General features: G+C 39.1%; 1 protein-coding gene across 12 annotated transcripts in view; it reads right to left on the bottom strand.

Moving 5' to 3' along the window:
- LOC127352916 (pleckstrin homology domain-containing family A member 7) overlaps positions 1-6,000 on the bottom strand; it is a 130,440-nt gene that overhangs the window by 72,029 nt on the left and 52,411 nt on the right. The window lies entirely within an intron of this gene.

Below are 6,000 nucleotides of genomic sequence, written 5' to 3'. Positions count from 1 at the left end.
GTTCAACTCCATGCTGCTGCCACCATCTCTTGTTCAGGTTTCACAGCCATCCACTACCACCTACCCACCCACACACCCAGCACACATCACAAACACAAATAGCCTCTTTCATTAGATTTTCTCACAGTCCCATCTTTCTCTCTCTCACGTTCTCCCCATCACTCCATTCCTCAATCCCACTCGGGCTGGAGAACATTCAGAATTGCCCCCTTGTTAGATTAAATTAAGGTGTATAGAAGTCCACAGAGGCTTTGTCTAGTTAAGTGGTATAACTAGATATGACTGCCTGTGTGGTAGTAGAGTGTGAGGTGAATGCCAACTGGCACAAAAATCACTGTAATGAGAGTTATTATACATCTCTTATTTCCCATAAAGCTAGTGTTTAGTACCTCAAATTCGGAAATGACACATTTCCTTGTCATTGGTGACGGCTAAGCTTTTAAGTTGCTTTACCATGAATTGCGCAAGGCTTTTACAGTTACTGTAGGTGAAGGGTTGTGCCAGTGTCGGTTAGTGGAAAAAGCTTTAGACAGTTCCCGTGTCCAAATACAACAGGATTCAGTATTTAAGCATAAAGAGGACTACCTAGAGGTGCATCAGCTTGCATGATTCTGCTTGCTCTTCACTGACTCAACCCCCTGCCTCACCTCCCACTCACCTAGCTCTCTTGGACTTACGCATTGCTTATTGTTCAGACAGAAGTATATGTAAAGTGTCAGTGCTATAACCCGCTGCATGACCTCAAGCCCTAGGAGCTGATGCACGAAGCATAATTTTGCTCATTGCATTACAGTGCATTCATGTTGCCAGGCAGCTCCCCCATCTCTGGTTTCAGTGTGACCCAGTAAAATAAAGAGCATCTCTAGCAGCACAGAGGGGATGAGGTGGGACTGACAGAGACAGGGCAGTCGCTCAGCACTGCTGGCAAACAGAGAACAACAACACGGTGCCAGTAATAACCGAGGCAGACACAAGCATCACTGACATCACTGGCATGGAGACCCTGCTGCCAAGGCTCAGGCAGACATACGCTTCACCTGCCCACCAGTGCCATCTAGAAAACTGCAATATACCGCTGGCTTACAAAGCAATTTCAGTTTGATATATAGCCACATTATTTCTGTTGACAAGCCAGAAATGAGTGATTGGCCCTTAAAATTGCCAGTTCCATTGCAACTATTGACAGAAATGTTGCTTTAAGAGGTTAATTATTGGCATCATACTGGAAGAACTGAAGAGACAAAATGTGAGTCAATATAAAGTCACATTTTTTGGGTCATTTAAATTGCCCAAAACATTCACTGGATATAGATTCAGTCATATTCACACACTGGTAACTTTAACTATTATTGTGTGAAGTGTGAACAACATCGCTAATAAAATGTTGTTTAAGTTTAATCATGAAACACTGCTTCAATTGATATGGATTGCATGAAGTACATTTGGCAAATCCAATCATATCACAGCCATTACTTTCATTAAATGTATTATCTTGTAGGTGTATTGTTACACACTTACAAGAAATTATTTAAAGTCAAAATCAACAGACCTACTTTAAACAGCTGGATGCCATAATTCTCCAACATCCGCCTGTGTTTGTATGAAATGGAAACATATGTGCTTCCTGAGCCATCTTTACACCAGCAAATACTGCCTGTTCAGCCCTCTTTCATAAAACTTCCCAAAATAAGTACCCACATAATAAAGTTAAACCAGTGCATACCTTAATACAGATATCCTTAGTTTAAATTTCAATACTGAAAGTGATAGTTACAAAAGCTGATCCCTCCCCTCAGTCGCTGTACCTGGAAACATCCAAAATCAAAGTGTCAGAAAAACACTCACCCTCCACTGAACAGCTCTCCTCTGTGTGTTTTGGTTGTAGCACTTGTCTCACAACATAAACACTTCACCAATACATCATATTCTGTGTTGAAAACCTTCCAGCAGCACCACAAATGGAACTCCAACGCATCGAATGGTGATACAAATGAGTGCTGGCACTACTGTATACGAAGGGAGGTGCATGTCTTCATGGTGCTGCTATGCTAACAATAGTCATGTGCTAAAATGGTATGGGTGTTTGACTGATTTACTGCACGCTAAATCTTTTGCATATGCTAAAGCCTTTCCTAGCAGGTGTTAGAGAATTAATTACACTTCACTAAACAGTAGATCAAACTGTTGATGAATTTAGTTGAAAAAGAAAACAAGTTAGCAGAGTTTGAAACAATACTCCATGACAGTATTAGTGCTCTGATAAACATGAGAAAATGTTTCCATTTGTCCTCCCCCAAAATGGATTAGTAAAATTATCAGCATTCATTATTAAAAACCTTTCAACCTGCAATGGCTGAACAAGCTCAGAGCAAGCAGTAATCATTACTTTGAATGAGGAATATTAATAATCTGGTTTAATTTTCACCACATGGTTGCAGATGGCTGGTCCAAAAATATCAGTGTATCGAGGATGCAATGGTTTTATTTATTTACAGTGTTATGTCTCAGTCAAAAAGTTTAATTTATTTCAGTCTCATTCAGAATCTCATTTCACAAACTCTTTACTCATCAGTGTTTTTAGTTATAGTTTATATTACCCTCTGCATTCATTTTTGCCCCTGCATAAAGATGGCTGCAGCAAACAACTAGCTTTTTGCTACATGAGCTGTCTGGCTGAAGGGATGGCTCGGTCAGTCCAGTAGTTTGGTGCAGACTTAAATGTTGCATGTATTGACATGACATTTGGTACAGACATTTGTGGCCCCCAGATGAATCCTAATGACTCAGTGAGTCCCTTGCGGCAGGGGTAACAAACTACCTGCGGGCAATTTTCGACCCACGACATGATGTCAAAAATATAATATAATACGACACACGAGACTACTGTTAATGTTAAAGGGTGCTCACGTTGATTGGTCACGTGATCAGTGATCTCTATAAACGCAGATCAGAAGAACCAACCAGTATTTGACACACATAGATTTACTTGGACAGTCCACCCAGTATATTAACAGTCAGGGGACTTGGCGCCCCTGCTGTTGTGAAAACAGAATCACAGGTGAAAACATCCAAAACGTGAGTTGTGTTTCTTGGGCAACTATATAAAACTTACTGCTGACCAAAGTAAACAGAGCAGACACATACAGTAGGATACATAGAGAGGAGCAGAAAGAGGCGGGGCAGCGTGTGAGACAAAGGTGTAGGTGTGTGTGCGCGTGCGAGAGGAAAAAGCAAGTAAACAATAAAACTAAAAAAAGGTTAGAGAATTAAGTAGAATTAAAATGGTGAAATAAGAAATGACATATAGAAATATAAATATACTCCTCCACAGTTCATTCTGTGGGAAACAATAAAGTTCAACCTGTTCCCAATAACTAGCGTAGGCTGCTCTGGTTTAAGTTGTGTCTCTAAGAGAGAGAGAGGAATATGTTGCTCATGTTGCCTAAACTAAACTGCTGTCAATTCATAATTCCTTAATTAATTAATTTTTAATACTTAATATACATTGTTGTTAAGAAAAGTGAAATAAATAAGGCTACAATATAAATATATATTACTTTTTGTAGTTGTTTCATATCAATTTATTTAACCTACCCATTAAAATAAAGACACAACTCTATGTTTTTCTATGTATTTTGTTTGGTGCAAAAAAAGGTCAAAAGTGTCTGCAAATGCGTACAAGGGGTTGATAAAAAGAGAGCAGGTTTCAGGCCTTCATTTGTTGTTTGGAAGATGATATAAATGGATATGGTAGTCATGACATTTTCAGAATATTGTGCTTTCTTGTAGAACTCAAATGTTGAAGTGGCCCTCCCACAAGATGACAATAGCAGCAGTGGCCCCAAGCCTATTTGACCTTACTGTCTAGCACTATGAGCAGGTTGACATTTGTGATTTTGTGTTAAATGTAAGGATTGATATTGGATACATTTGACATGACACTTGGTGCAGAAATTCATTTCAGCATATTTCAGCATGCTAATGCACTACACTAAGATGGTGAATATGATAAACATCATATCTGCTGAATATTGTCTTGTTAACATTGTCACTGTGAGCACTACTGTGCTGTGCTTTGTACAGAGCTGCTAGTGTGGCTGTAGACTCAGTCTCAGTACTGCACACTTGCTGAAATAGTGTTATTCCTCACTCCTTTCCTCAGGAGCAAAATATTATGTTATTTAAGCCAGTGTGCATGACTACCGTAGGCCTCATGTTTCAAAGGTAGAGTAGCTTATAACACACTATGTTCCTGCAATACTAAATTCCAGCAAGGTGACACCTATAATGACTAGAGTGATCATACAGTATCTATTTATGTTACTACATCTGCTGTTGGTACACTTGCATCACAATCACAAGGGCTCATTCTTCAATATTCATTGTACTGCATAATCCTATTCTTATTATCCAGACCACTTGCAGGAGCATTTCCTGATAGCTCTACGGAAATCAGATCACTGCTTGTTCGACACTTGTCCACATTCAAATCAGCTGTGACGTTTTGGCCCCCTGCCTCAGTGCCTGACTGACTCTAATTATAGCCACTCTTCACCGGGGAGCGGAGTGCCTATTAAATGTCTTATTGCAGAGATAATGAAAATATTTTGCATTAGCATAAATAGGAATGGCAGTGAGATGAAGCCCTGTGATTGGGAAGAGCATATAGAAGAGTGAATAATGCTTAGGCTCGTTATGAAAATGCCTGCACTGACTAAAAATCGGCCTTCAGACCGCAGTTTGTGCCTTCACAGCAAATAAGATTCATTGTGAGCACATTGAGAAGCTGCTTGAGAGAGGGAGGATTTTGGGAAGCTATTTAGGGGGCACATAATAAGTTCCAAAATAAGCAATTTTATAGATTTTACAATAACAAATTGACTACTTGAAGCATTCTCTCTCAGTTTTATAGACAATAAGGCAATCAGTTACTGGACAATAATGAAGACTGTAAAGTAACAGAGGAAAAGAATGTGTGACATGAGTTCGAAGTCAACACAATCAGCATAGTAACAATGCATCCCATCCATTGGCTCTTCACACTGCAGAAAAGACAATCATGTGTTCCCTAAAAAACAAGACTAAGTCTAGAGTCTAGAGCCAGGCTAGAAACTCTATGAGGCTGTACTAAATGTAATGTCAGCAGGCTTATATGCTCACAATGACCATGCTAATATGCTGATGCTAGTAGTTGTATAGATTTTTACCATGACAACATTTGATAATTAGCATAAAATCACTAGATGTCCCATCAGAAATAGTTTTTAAGCCAAAATTGTACGCTACACTTTCAGACCCTGGCTGTTTGCCCTTTATGTTTTAACAAGGTAGAATATTTTAGCCAGCGGGCATTTGGATTCGACTGCTGGTCGCTTTAACTTTACTGACTTTAAGTACTTTTAGTGTGGACCTTGCACACAGGGCTTTTGGCTTATTTTTTGATTGGTTTTATGCTCTTCTTCATTTTTTATTTTTACAGATTGTTTTTATTGTCTTTTATCTCTGTAAATGTGTTTTGGCTATATAGTGCTATAGAAATAAATGGCATTATTATTATCATTATTATTACTATTATTATTATATCATCAACATCATCAGGATTATCTTCTTTTCTGTGGACTACGAATGTCTGTACAACATTTTATAACAATCTTACCAATGGTTGTTGAGTTGGTATATGAACATATTTATAAATATCTTAAGGTTTTGCCACCTGTGTGTTTCCTTCTCTTTTAGCTGGGCTTCATTTGCAGTGGCAGCTGAGGAGAGACAGGAATTGAAGGCAAGAGACATGAAGGTTGGAATCGAACCTCGGCCACTGCAATAAGGACTGCACCTTAGTACATGGGATGCATGCTCTGGCCAGGTGGGCTAATGGGACGCATATGCATTTCTTTTAATGCATCAGTACATGTAATTAGTATGTTGAAGGGGGAGCAAAGGGATAATGTTCTTACAGTTAATTATTGTAAGGCTGGGCCAAGCTTGAGCAAGTACTAC

This window comes from Dicentrarchus labrax, unplaced genomic scaffold (genome assembly GCF_905237075.1).
Source record: "Dicentrarchus labrax unplaced genomic scaffold, dlabrax2021, whole genome shotgun sequence".
NCBI lineage: Eukaryota > Metazoa > Chordata > Actinopteri > Moronidae > Dicentrarchus > Dicentrarchus labrax.
The sequence above is the reverse complement of the archived record's forward strand: the minus strand, read 5'-3'. Positions and strand labels throughout refer to the sequence as shown.